Here is a 15,118-nt window from a genome sequence, read left to right on the forward strand (position 1 = left end):
CAAACTGTTGAATGTTTTTCAGATACAAGGCTTCTTTTATTGTTGTAAAGCTTTCAAATGTGTCTTTTATATTACGATTTACGTAAAAATGACATGAGGTTAATGCAACAATTTAGTAAATGCCCATTTCCTTTTGGTCTTCCGTGCCTTAAAATGCTAAAAAAAAAATGTGCATTTTATATTTGTCAGATCTTTCTATTATAGACTTTGGTTTTGTTCCCAAAATAATTGTGTCATGTTTTTCATGTTTGTGATGTAAATGATGCCTTTAATTGATTTGTTAATCTTTTTTATCTGAATTGAAAATCCATTATTACATAGAGTGTAAATACAGCTAATTTGTAACATGTTTACAATTACAGAAATAGTAGCAGTGCTCACCCATTACCATAATTAACATATGTTCACATTAGGTTAAAGTAAAGTTTCAAATGACCAAATAAAGCTAAAGGTCATTGCACAAATTGTATATTATTAGTTGTACTTTTTACTTTTTATTTATACAGTAAGTCATCACAAATGGTTTGCTGCACCATACATAATGCACACATTAGCACAATACACAGGGTACACAGAACTTAACATTACAGTAAATGAAAAACAAAAACATAGAACAGATAACAATTAGCACCACAATTTTCAGTACACAATATAGATGAGATGTAAGGAAGCGAAGGAGAAGTGTATTTCAAGGGGCGACCTGTCATTTGATGAGATGAACCATTATGAGCAAGAGGTGATGCGGTTATAGATGGTTACTAAGTAAAGGGGTATTTACATGGTGCAAGGTCAGGGTTGATTTTGACTTAAGGTGCCCACAGACGCTACAATAATCGAATGCGTTTTGTACTTTTTAAGCACAAATTGCATCTTATGTACAATTATTGGATGGTGTTTATGGGCTTGTGCGATGCGATGCGCGTTCCCGGGAGCCGATATTGTATGTCTAAAAAAGTACGTGCTGCACGTACTTTTTAGACTACATCTGAAATTTAACATTACAAACATGGGTTCATCGCATGCATCCAAGTGCACATCTCATAGCAAGCTGGAAGAAAAATTGTATAGAACCATTGTACAGACAAAAACGCATAGCACAGTACAATTGTAGCGTCTGTGGGCACCTTAAGTCAAAATCGCCCATAGCTAAGTCAAAATCACCTATGGGCTAAGTCAAAATTTCTTTGCCTACACAGTCTATATGACTGGGCGATAGCGACGCCGTGGGGCCGTACATCGCTATTGCCTCGCAGGGGAAAAGCACTGTATGCATGGTGCAATTCTGACTAGTTAATTTTGACTAGTAAAAATTGTCCTGCCAGTCGGATTGTGTGTTCACCCCTTAAGAGATAGCTGTAATTAAAGTGTGAGACAATGGAACTGTGAGAACATGTGGGAAGAGGGCCCTGCTCCAAGGAGCTAAAGGTGGCCATACATCAGAAAGATATTGTACCCAATCATACAATCTCAACTGATTGTAAGATGGATTGTATGCAGATTGTGTGCACATCTTATGTACATAATCATACAATCAATCAGCAGATGGATTGTATATGACTGATTGTAAGATGGATTGTATGCAGATTGTGTGCACATCTTGTGTACACAATCATGCAGTAGATGGATTGTATGATTGATTGTATGATCGATTGTGTGTAGATTGTGTGTCCAAAAACCACCAAGGACTGCCGGGGATTTCAATGGAAATTGTACACAATCATGAGCGCAATCGATCTTAAGATCGATCTTTCTGATGTATGGCCAGCTTTACAGTCTAGAGGGAGGGAGAAACAGACAAGTGACATGAGGCGCAAGCAAGAAGACCTGATGGCAAGAAGTATAATTTTACCACCGCAAGATTCAAATCTGTTCCCAAATTATTAATATCTGTGAATGCAGTTACAGCCTATTCTAGGACAATATTAAAACCTAAATACAATGTTTGAAATCAAAATGAAATAAGGATAACTACTCTGCCTCCCCCTCCTCAGAAAAAAAAATGCTGAAAATTTGAGATACGACATGCAATATGCACATATGGTTTCTGAATTTATATTATGATTTTTAACTTCTATAAGAATGCAATGAAGTTTGAAAAATTATTAGTATTACATTCTACCCTCAAACAAAAATACAATATAGATTAATATTCATGACTGCATATTGGCAAGTGCCCTTAGGAGGGAATACATTTGGATTATGCGAGGAGATCAGAGTATCCAGAAAAAACCCACTCAAGTATGGGGAGAATATAAAAACTCCACACAGTTAGGGCCCCGGTGGGAAGCGATCCCATGACATCATGCAGTGAGGTAGGGTAGTAATGCTAACCATTACACCATCTCTACTGCCCCATATCAGGAGTACATTTTGGAAAATAAAGTATATTTTCTCTGTGACCAAAATGTCATCATTAAAAGTAAAAATAGTTATTTATAAATATATTTCAGAATTGCCAGCATCGCTTACATTTCAGAATCAGAATCAGAATCATCTTTATTGGCCAGGTATACTTGCGTATGCTTGGAATTTTTTGTGGTAACAGTGCAGCATCAATCAGGGAACACAAAGGGGGTGGGAAGAGAGGCATAAACATACATCACATACATTTCACATGTATCTAGAAAAGTTTGAGTTAGTATTTAGTATTTGGTATGTTCAATACGGTTTAGTTGGTGGACAGCTATTGGGAAGAAGCCTTTTGTAGTTCTTGTCGTCTTTGCTGGGATGGACCTAAAATGTCTGCCTGACAGAAGGGGTTCAAACAGGTTGTGGCCAGGGTGTAGCTTGTCCGCCAAGATCTTTCCTGCACGCTTATTGACCCTGGCTAGGTATAGTTCTTAGACAGTGGGGAGCTCCGCCCCAATGATCTTTTCTGCCATCCTCACTACTCTTTGCAACCTTCGTCTGTCATTCTCGTTTGCTCCTCCGAACCAGATTGTGATCGAGGAGCAAAGGACAGACTCTACAATGGCAGTGTAGAAGATGAGCAGCAGCTCCTGCGGGATGTGGAATTTCTTGAGTTGCCTCAGGAAGAACAACCGCTGCTGAGCCTTCTTGACAGTTGTAATGATGTTGGGACCCCATTTGAGGTCACAGGAAATCTTTGTTTCTAGGAATTTGAAGGAGTCGACCCTCGACACTACTCTGTCAGATATTATGAGTGGGTGCATGGCATTTGGTTTCCTTCTGAAGTCCTAGTGAACGGAGTTTTGGCTCCAGGATGTGAGGGATGATAGTGTTGAATGCCGAGCTGAAATCAACAAATAGTATCCTTGCATAGGTGCCTGGACTGTCCAGGTGCTGTAGAATGTGGTGCAGACCTAGGTTGACTGCATCCTCGACACTTCTGTTTGCTCGGTAGACAAACTGCAGGGGGTCGAGGTTTGCATTTGTAACAACTCTCAGGTGGTTCAGCACCATACGTTCAAGCACTTTCATGACCACCGATGTTAGTGCAATCGGCCTGTAGTCATTGAGGTCTTTCGCAGTTGAGCTCTTGGGAACCGGGATGATAATTGAGCCTTTAAAGCAGGTGGGGACCTTGCACATTTCTAGTGAAGTGTTGAAAATCCTGGTAAAGATAGGGGCGAGCTGTGTTGCACAGGTATTGAGGGCAGATGGAGACACTCCGTTTGGGCCTCCAGCTTTCCTAGGGTTGAATATATATTTGTTATATAAATTCAAATAAAAAATGCTGTGTAAAAAAAGATTATATTTCCTATATGAGGTAAACATTACAGGTCATTATGATGAATAAAAATGTTTGCTTTGCAATTTCACACCTATTTTGACAAATTCACTTGGCGCTCAAAGGGTTAAGCAACAGTTTGATGTAGGAAAACATTACATGTAAAAGCTGTAAGAAATGTTAACCCTGAATAATGCATAAAATGCTAGTGTTAGTAGTGTGCAAATCACCAAGCATGCAGAATATGTGGACTGCTAAAGTATAATAAAGAGATGCTTTGCTACCAAGGCATTACTCACATTCTCACCAGACTTCAGCTAAGTGTTACAGCAGACACTGCAGCCAAAATGTATAAAGCCAGAAAATAAGTAAATCTCTTCGAAACCCATTGAAATGTGTGGTATCTCCAGCAGTATTTTTCTTTTTGAACATTAGAATACTGCTTACATATGGTAGAACTGTGCGTATCATTACTTAAAATGGTTCATCAAATCAGTACAAAAATTTGAAAATTCTTCAGAATGTTAAATTGTTGGTTGATTTAAAAACACAATCCAGTTACATTTGGGAAAAGTATGTAGGCCCGACTATGTCTGAGAACACTTGGCTGTGGTTGTTAAAAATGTCAATAGTAGAGCTTGTTTGACCACGATGGACCAGATTCACTTATGTGGTTGATTTTGAATTGATACTTTGATCTGTTTTTTAATGGTAAATTTTACACTGGATTCATAATTGACACATATTCATAGACCCAATCTATAGTACTTCTGATGGGTGCCTTGATCATTAGATTCTAACGTATCCACCTAAAAACTCCAATTTCTAGCAATTTTGAACAGTATTTGAAAAACCTTCTGTAGTTTCATATAATAGCAAACGATGATTATTATCAGCCTCTCAGTTGTGGATTCCACCTTCATATAGTGCAAAAAGTCAGGGTAAGTCCAGAGTGAGGAAGCTGTAGGTATAAAAATGATGATGGTGCTGCAGGGTTAGCCAGAAAACCAATTGCTGTGGAAGTCTTGGTTAAATAGGTATTGATAATATGGTGCTGGCATTCAACTATATAGGTACAAATAGGTCAAAGTGAGTATGTCAAGACCTTACTTTATGACTCTCAACTTTCTTAATCAGAGGCATATAGTTACAGTGTTGGTGTTGGTGTATGACACAAGATCTAAATTGTCCTCTAACATTGACTTTATTCTCCACAGATTGAGCCTCTCCTCCCTCTGCCCTATCTCTCTCTCCTCAGTCTTATTTCAAATATGTCATCTGCTAATATTCATCCAACCTCATCACTTATTTGTCCAATGTCCTCCTTCCGCCTAACACATCCCTCAACTTTTTCAGTCCATTTCACTTTAAATAATTGAGTCAATCTGGACATCTGTGCTCATTAGGCTCTTGTCTCCCCATCAGTATACTACTCCACCAAACTGCCCACCCTTGGCTTCTTCTCCCCATAACTGGCAGGAATTCAGATTACCTGTCTACAACCAATTAACCACTTTCCTCACCACTTTCCTCTGCTGTCTACTGCCATTTTCACTGTCCAAAACAATCCCATCTCCCAATCATGCCAATTTCAATATTTTATACCTGTCCAGGATCAGTTGCTCCAGGTTCAACTTAGACTTACACACACTAATGTGCCATATCTTGCCTGGTCTGTTACAACATCTTACTCTGAAGGATCCATCATGCTCATTCCCCCCCCCCCCTCTTATTCCTCAACACTAACCTTCCAGTAGCTACACTGGCTCCCTATGCATTACAGAATTCAGTTCAGTCTCCTTCAAAAACTCCAACAGCAGGGCTAGCATTGTCCCTGCAGTGGGAATAGGACAATTCTAGCCCTGGGCTGGCAAAGCAGCCAGGACGGCTTAACAGGCAGGGCCGGTGCCACCACTAGGCAGCTCTAGGCAAATGCCTAGGACGCAGGCCATTGGAGGGCGCCAGTTTACAGCAGGAGGTGCCTGTGGAGGTGAGTGGCACTGGCGGCGGCCGCAACTCCCCCCCAGAGCGACTAGGCAGCCACCGCCATATCACCCGATCCACCTCCCTACCCCTGGTATTACTTAGCAGCGGTCGCCGCATCATCTGACACCCCGCCCCTGAGAAATGACGCGACGGCCTGCCGCATCACCCTACACCCCCTGCCAACTAACCCCCCGTAACGCTTTGGTGGCCTGCCGCTGCAATCACTGGCACCCCCCCTGTATAGTGGCCGGGGGGCGGGTGAGTACAGGAGTGCCCCCCCCCCCCCCCCCCTGGGGCACTGCGGTGGCTTGCACCTGCACTGTTAACAGGCCATGTATGCCTGACAGCCAGTCATACATCGCCTGAGCTGTAAATGGCTGGGGTGATTGAAGAGGACAGCCGCGACTTAATACAGCCGACTTAATACATCGACCCCACTGTTCCTCTGTCCTCTGCTCTCCTCTGCCTCATTCCAGTGCTAGTATTCTGTGCATCAACTTATTACAACCATACATCGAACTATAATTTAATAAATAAGAAATGTCTGTCATACAGCTAAGCTATATCGGATCAAATTGCTGCACTTACCTGATGTGTCTTTGTGTATCTATTTATAAGTGATAATTAGCTATGTATTGGTTTTTATTTATTTAATTTTACTAAACAATAAAACATTCTGCTTCTGAACTATATTACCTATTACATGTTTGATAATAACTGCAACATCAGTTAACTTACCGGGCATGTTTCATATGCCATACAGCAAGCGTTACTGGTAATGTGAAATTATTTTTAAGCCCCTTACACATGGGGTGACAGGGGAGCCAGTGGTGAGCAACGTGCTTAGGCACAGTCGCAATGCACCCTCGATGTGTGTTGAGTGATCCATGCGGAGCAGTCTCTTTACCTATGCTAATAGGCAAAACATGGCAATCTTAGCAGGAAAGACAGTGCAGGCATTATCTTTCCCTGCAGGGGGTGGCGATGCGCGATTGCTGGGTGCTTCATTTCTAAGTGAGCTAGTCCAATCTCTTAGCAATGGGGCTGAAATTGCCCCGTGTGTATCCCCCTTTCGGCGTGTGTGTTTCTTTTTCTCGAGCAAGATTTCTGGTTTTAAATACATTAATAAAAATGTTGATTTGTTTAAAGAAAAGAGACATGTGTTGTCAATTTAATTTTAAATGTGTTCTCATTTTTTTTTTTGTACCACCTTATCACATATACGTGTCGGCTTTCAGCCCCCCATGTGTCTTGCTTAATCCTAGTTTACAATTCATTCAGTACTGTCGTTGCTCTTCCTTCATGTGGAGGTCATGGCTGGCAACAACTGGGATCTCTTCTTGGCTGCTCTCTTGCCTTTTTAGGTTATGAGGGTCTCTGTGTGTTTAGGATAACGTGATTGACAGCTCCACTCCGGCCCCAATTAGCACCCTATAATTTATTAGCTTCTGCTTTCAGATTATGCGTTAACTTCACAAATATTTCAACCACGGAAACAGCAGCTATCAAGTATCCCTCCTTGATCCAGCAGCCTAGAGCAGCAGCTAAGAGCAGGGAGAGCTGTCTGCCCAAGTCTGTGGGGATGGGACAGGAATAATCATTTGTGGGTATGTGAGCTGCTATGAGATCAAGGCAGAAAGAGAGCACTTTAGAGGCTACAGTGCTAGAAATCACACATTGTGTCAGGATTCCACTATCTTTTTTCAAAGGAGGTGGGGAATGAAGGAAATGGTAATGAAGGAAGATTGTTTGTCTAACTGCACTGCTTGAGCAAATACCAAGATTCAATTACACACAAACAGCAACTGCAAGAATGCTAATGTCACCACAGTCTCACTCAGCCTTGACACGTTGCTGTGCAGAACAATATTTATTTACAATGACATATGTAAAAATATTAAATACATAGCTGTGGGACAGGCAGAATTATAGATTTAATGTGAAATCTTGCAGGTGAATATGACTTTTATTGTTGAATCCATTCTTTTTCTCACGCATGTATACATGCACTATCACTGCGGCTTGTGGGCCTAATTCGAACTGGATTGCAAAGCAAACTTTTTCTCTATGGATAAAACCATGCTGCACTGTAAGTGGGGCATACTTGCCTACTTTAATTTTCACCCCTCTGGGAGAAGCTCGGAGAGTAAACACATCAGGTGGGCGGGAGCAAGGCTGACATCACTTTACCCCGTCCCCATGATGGAAAACTCCATGATTCGCGGGCCGCGGAGAGGGCGGGGCTTAAATGCCGCAAAATGCTGCGATTGCGTCATTTAAGCCCCTCCCCGCGGACCCACAATTTCAGGTAATTTTAACCAGCGGGCAAGGGGGGAGCGGGGCAATTCCCAGAATGCGGGAGACTTGCCCACCTTCCCGGGTGGCCGGGAGAAGGACCCGATTTGCGGGAGGCTCCCGGCCATTCCGGGATGGTAGGCAAGCCTGAAGTGGGGCAGATGTAACATGTGCACAGAGAGTTAAATTTGGGTGGGTTATATCTTTATGCAGGGTAAATGCTGGCTGCTTTATTTTTCCACTGCAATTTAGATTTCAGTTTGAACACATCTCACCCAAATCTAACTCTCTGTGCACATGTTACGTTTGCCCCACTTGCAGTGTAACATGGGTTTGTCCATTAGAGAAAAAATTCAATTTACGATCCAGTCTAAATTAGGCCCTGTGTTTATACAGTACCTGTAGACTGGGTTTCAGTGAGAATCATGGCAGTCAGGATGGTAGCATTTGGTATACGCTCTGCAAGCATCCTGCCAACATTCTGAATATTTTGAGGTTCCAGGTCAGGCCAGGGAAGGAGGGGCAAGGTTTAGGCACTAATGGGTGAACTTAGGGTTAAGCTGCAGGGTGGAAGTGTTAGGCACTTAGAAGGGGCGCTAGGCTCAGGCTGTGGGGTAGGGGTTAGGTTTATGTGCCGAGATGCAGTAGTTAGGGTTAGGCACTAGGGAAGAGAGTTAAGGTCAGGCTGCGGGAGGTGGAGGCTTAGCCTGCTGCAAGGGAGGGATAGGGTTAGGTGGGGGCAGGTGGAAGGTAAGTTTACTTATCTGAGCCCTATAGAAATTCCCGTCTTCTGTATTCTGACCACCAGCATCCTGACCGCCCCCAAAATCAATATATATCACTGTACACTTTTTTCCACAGAAGCAGGTCCCATACCAGATGTACTACCTGAAATGGTATAAACATTTGTGGGATATCCGCCAATTCCACTGGCCTTTGGAAGACATCTGCAAATATTAAAGATCCCTAACAAAGAGAAGCTGCAGTAGATACCTCCATTTGTTACTATAAAAGCAGCTTGCTAAGGTTTTTGTGAGTGATGTCAAACTGGAGGATTTATCAGTATCTGCAATGCTCAGTGCTGTATGCTGATCTGAGGAGATAGGCAGCCGCAGTGGCAGCCTGTTCTATATATCCCTGCATGAGAGTGCAAAATCATTGGCACCCCGCAACCAGTACTCTTTTTCCGGAAAAATAGGGTCAGGAACTCCAGGTCTGGGGGTGGATCAATTAAATAAAAAAAAACATATATAATAGAGAGAGGGAGGGAGAGATAGATGTATATATTGTATTTAGAAACAAAGGCACTCACAGGTGACTTTAAAATAAAACTTATCTTATGAAAAGTAGATTTTCAGTTCCTGATGATGTCATATTTAATTAGAGGTTCAGGAACTGAGTTCCTGCTGGTTCCTGCTGAAAAATAGCACTGCCCGCAACCCACCAATAGCATAACTTCGACTCATGCACAACATGCATGGATGCTCTGCAGGCGCACAAACTACTTACATTTTGATTCTGCTCCCAGGGTGTACCAGTGTCCAAATCCTGGGGGCGACCCAGCATTTGTGATGTGAAAGGGGTTCTAGTAAAGTCAGCTATACCCCTTTCATACCAAAACGCAGGGTCGCACCTGGGTTTTTGGACCCAGCTTCAAGGGTGCGATCCGGCGTTTGGTCCCTTTTACACCGGCACCCCCTTTCTGCGCAGGTGGTTCCTGAGCCACCACTTGGAGATGACATAATCTCCAAATGCCGATCGCCGCCGCCAGGACCCGGACCACTGTGCTGGGGGCAAGCCCAGCACTAAGGTAATCTGCTGGGCTGCACCCAGCCCCCGTGCACCCCCAGCCCTTGTCCGGGAGGTGAATGGATGCCGCACACAGGCATCCATTCGCCTCCTCCGCTGCCACCGCTGCTGTCTGCAGAGTATAGCAGACAGCAGCGCAGGCTGTCTGTGCACCCCCCGTCCAACCTGCGGACGCTGCGGGTTGTACGTCCCCATTGATGTAAATCAGAGCCGGGTCGGATGAACCGGCGTACTCATTTACACCACCCTCTACCCACCACCCTCTACCCAGGTCCTAGCCGTGTTCTACCCAGGTCAGGACCTGGGTAGAAATCCCGTGTAAAGGGACACGGCGTGTTCAATTTACACCGCCACTGACCCGGGTCTGACCCGCCGAAGACCCGGGGTTCTGCGGCGGTCCTTTGAAAGGTGGCGGCACCACGATGTAAAACAAATGGCAACATATTGTATTGGAATAACCCCTCTATTGCAGAAAAATCTTTATTTTATTTTGCACTATTGGTCAGTGGCACTTGCCACTACCACATGGTTAAAGATCACGCTGTTCTTAGCCTTTCAATAAGTCCATTCACCCATTGGGCATTGGGTAGGCATCACACTGTTCAATTTACAGAAATCATTGCAGAAGTACAAGTACGTATCAGGCTTCGGAATACGCACAATATGCGCCATAGTGAGTGGCCAATTTCCATTGGGGGAAATTTACTAAGATGTGTATTCTACTTCACATGTGATGTTGCTATGGGCAACCAATCAGCATCTACTTCTTATTTATTTAGCACCCTCTAGAACAGGGCTGGGCAACACCGGCCCTCCAGATGTTGATGAACTACACATCCCAGCATGTCTTGCATCAGTTTCAGCATGGCCACATAGCAAAACTAATGCAAAGCATCCTGGGATGTGTAGTTCACTAACATCTGGAGGGCCGGTGTTGCCCAGCCCTGCTCTAGAAGATAGTAGTAGTAGTAGTAGTAGTACGTTTATAAGGCGCCGCAAAGTGTCCGCAGTGCCGTACATAGCAAACAAAAAACAAATGACAAGGTAACGTACAGGGTGTGTTGAAAAATACAGTATAAATAGGGGTATAGCTGGTAGAAATAAAATCAGCATCAGTTCAGAAGTAGGTGTCAAAATTGTCGAGGAGACTGAAGATGAAGTAGAGGAAGGGAAGAACAGGACAGGAGGACAGGTGAGGTAAAGAGGTAGGGTGAGTACGTGAGGAAGGAGGGCACTACTCATAAGAGTTAACAGACTAAAAATAGGTGGGTGGACGAACGAAAAACAACAGGATAAGTAGGAACGGAGGGGAATGGAGGCAGGATAGGAGGATCAAAAGAGGTTAGGAGGAGGGATAGGCTAGTCGAAAAAAGTGGGTTTTGAGGGAACGCTTGAAGGAGGTAAGGGAATCAGAAAGCCTGATGGGTGGCGGGAGGTTTTTCCAGTGCAGGGGGGCAGCGCGAGAGAAGTCTTGGACACGGGAGTGGGAGGAGGTGATTAGGTGAGAGGTCAGTCGGCGGTCAACGATGGAGCGAAGAGGACGGGAGGGAGTGTGGATAGAGATCAGTGAAGAGAGGTAAGGAGCGGTGGATGAGGAGAGAGCATTGTAGGTACAGGTATTTTATAACCTTTTCTTTCCAAAAGCTACATTAATGCAAGAAAAGCCTTGCTTGTTTGGTTTCATTTATTTTAGCAAGAAAATATAAAATCCACATGAATATTTCCTAAAAAAAGACCGTCTTCACATGAGTTACGCTAGGACGAGAATCTTAAGTGGGAACCTGTGCACTGGAAAGCAATTGGAATAGATACTGAAAGGCAACGTTATTGAAACACTAAACATAAGAAAATCTAAAATAATTTATGAGACACAAATACTGATATTTCCTTGAGAATATTAGTTAAGTTTTCTATACATTTCTGCTGATAGTTCATTTGAAATCTTCACCTTTGTGGTGATTTGATAACAGATTATTAGAATGATAAATCAATAGTGTGTACACTGGAAATCCGATGTTCTAATGATCCTTTCATGGTCAGATAATGTATGAACCTTTTAAATCAATGGTGGTTATTGTTTTATTAATACCGTATATACTCGAGTATAAGTTGACCTGAATATAAGCCGAGGCACCTAATTTTACACCAAAAAACTGGGAAAACTTATTGACTCAAGTGGGACCCTCACTGGAATATAAGCCGAGGGGGGTTTTTTCAGCATAAAAAAATGTTTTGAAAAAGTAGGCTTATACTTGAGTATATATGGTACCCTGAAAGGCACATTTACTTCAGAAATAGAGCAATAGTGAAGTTACAAAATATCCTACATAGATTTCTTGAAACCTGAGTATTGCAAGTAAAAGAAAACCTCCTATTGTAAAGCTTACACATTTAGAATATGATCCTCGTATTGCCAAAAATGGATAAAGAGAACTAAACATGTAACACAAATATATTTGGATGGCCATTTAAAACCGTCTGATGTATGCTATGTGTTGGTGTTCTGGCCAATGTGCCACAACCGTACCTCCACAAACACTACAGATTATTCCTTGCACTTCATACAGATATGATAATCTCGGTTGTTGAGATACCATAATTCTAAATGAAATGCTCAGCTGCACATTGTGAAATTGATTTATGCCCAAATCTCATATCGAAAGTAGTTCATCTGCCCAAAACAGTATCCTGTTTAAGACAAACACTACTAATATTTTCATGCAGCAAAAAAGGAATGAAAATTAGAACAATCTCTCTATGCAAGGTGGGAGAAAGAAATATATTCTATATATACCTTTCTATGCAAGGTGGGAGAAATATACATATCTATCTATCTATCTATCTATCTATCTATCTATCTATCTATATATATATATATATATATATATATAGAGAGAGAGAGAGAGAGAGAGAGAGAGAGAGAGATACTACTTTTGTGCTATAGGTTAAAGATTGCACAACATAACCAAATTTTACACATTTTCTGCCACTGCTACTTCATCACCAGGATAGACTCCTATGCCGGAACATCAAATGATAGGGCCTCAAATTTATGTCATTGCGTGCCGGGCAAGCTATTCGTGTCACACTAGCTCGATGAGTAGGACCCGTAGTCCAAAAACGCTGTTTATGTCTAACCTTTCAGAGAGCCAGGCTTAAGCTCAGTCGGTGTTTGGCATAGATCTAAATAGAACTTCAAAGCTCCAGTGATAGATCCTAGTGGGCTCCTGACCTAACAAGAAACATGAGACAACCTTCAAGATTTATTTGCCTGTGAGCTTTGGATAATTTAAAGGTACTGAATAATATACAGGCAGAAGTTATGTTAGGAAAAGTAGGTTCCAGTGAGCTGATTTGCCGTCCTTACTGAGTCAAAAAATTGGGATCAAAACAGTCCTTAAAATACAAATAACTCATTCAATGTAAATCTTTAGCAAGAGAGGGCATACAGATGACATGTACTGTATAATCACTGATTTATAGATTAGCTATGGAATTACTCTTCTGTTTTCTTTTCCTATTTTGTCACTTTGTTTATCCACTGATTCAGTTAACCAGAAGGTTAGAAGATGTCCACTGTAAATAGTACTGGTTCAAATTCCTTTCTGTCTATTATGGTAGTATGCCTGACAGCAATTAATTACATATATTCTAGAACATTTGTTGTTCAATGTGCGCTACAGTACACATAAAGCTGCATCCTAATGACAAGAACTGGAAATGGTTATTAAAAAAAAAAAGAGGCTACAAGTGGCCATACACCTAAAAAATATCTTTACAACCTTTCAACCAGTCGGCTGGTTGGAACAAAAATCTGGTAGTAAATGGGAGTAAATGACTATAGTGACCATTTGCTCCCAAAACAGGGCCTGATTCAGGCATCTGATTCCCTAGACCAGGGATGGGGAACCTTTGGCCCTCCAGCTGTTGTTGAACTACATATCTCAGCATGCCCTGCAACAGTTTTAGTATGGCCAAATAGCAAAACTGTAGCAGGGCATTCTGGTATGTGCAGTTCAACAACAGCTGAGGGCCGTAGGACCATTCCCAACCTCAGTCCTCAAGACACACTAACAGTCCGGATGTTATTGATATCCATGCTGGAGCAAGGTGCTTTATGTAGTGGCTCAGCTATTATAAGTAAACCATTTGTTCTCCAGCATGGATATTGCTAACACCTGTACTGCTAGTATGCCTTAAGGACTGAGGTGGGGAATGCCTACATAAACTAAAGATGCATACACACTTGGCGATTTGCTCCATGAGTAATATTGTAACCATGTTAAATGGTTAATAAACCAAATACTTATGTAGAGTCTGTAGTTGACAAATATATGCACATGGTTGAGGTAAAAACCCTTCATATATTTACATCGCTTCTCGGCCTTTTGGCTAAGATCAAGTGTAGTATCTGTTCTTATCAGTGGGTATGGACTGGCCTCTGGCAGAGAATAGAGAAAGGCTGGTCTGAGTAGCTGCTCTGATGGGCGGAGGGTGTGGGACCCCTCTGTTTTTTCCCGGGAGCAGTGAAAGGGCTAGCTGAGTACCTTCACCTCTGCCAGTGGTAGGAGGTGTTGTTTCCGTAAACCCACTGGTAAGAGGGGGGGAGAAACACTGGGCCTAGTAGTTTGACTCTCTTGACGGAGTTCGTAGCCCCCGAAGGATGAGTCAGCGAAAGGCTCAGTCTAGTATCCATTCCCAGGGAGCGGAGAAAAGCTGAGACCGAGTAGATTGGTCCAGGTTGGCTAAGCCACCAGCCTGGGCACAGCGAAAAGCTCAGCCTAGTATCTTAACCCTGGGAGCGGAGAAACACTGGGACTGAGTAGATTGCTCTTCCGAGGGGGGTGCAGCCCCTAAGGGAGTCTTTCGAAAAGCCCAGTGGAGTACCCATTCCCATGCCAGGGGCTGGAAAGTACCTGCTGGTGAGACGGAGAAACACTTGGTCGGACGCTGACTGGTCGGCTGCCTGGAGCCCGAGGCTGCACTGTGCCCCCGGGGTAACTCGGGGGTGCCTGATTTGCACTGGTGATGTCCAGCACCATGCACTGAATGGCACTTGCACCGCGCACTTCCCTATAGGTTAGGCTACACGTCCTTACCTCGTCCTTTTGGATGGGGTAGGACAATTTTTTACACCCCCACCCCGGACTTCTGGCTAGGGCCTCTTTTTATTTCTTTCTTTGATTTGCACTTTTCAGCACTTCACGTTTTTCGTTAGTTTGTCACGTTTTTTTGATTTGGGTAGTGCGGCTGTCCCTAACGGGCCTTCCGTTCCCCAAACGTGACTGGGACTCTTCACCTTTTGGGGAGAGTCCCGGTCCCCTCGAGGGCAACCCC

At 43.1% G+C, this 15,118-nt stretch overlaps 1 pseudogene; it reads left to right on the forward strand.

Moving 5' to 3' along the window:
- Positions 1–14,153: 14,153 nt before the first annotated feature.
- LOC146066053 (U2 spliceosomal RNA) lies at positions 14,154–14,289 on the forward strand (annotated as a pseudogene).
- The last annotated feature ends 829 nt before the right edge of the window (positions 14,290–15,118 follow it).

Source organism: Crinia signifera, chromosome 3 (genome assembly GCF_055691185.1).
Source record: "Crinia signifera chromosome 3, ASM5569118v1, whole genome shotgun sequence".
NCBI lineage: Eukaryota > Metazoa > Chordata > Amphibia > Anura > Myobatrachidae > Crinia > Crinia signifera.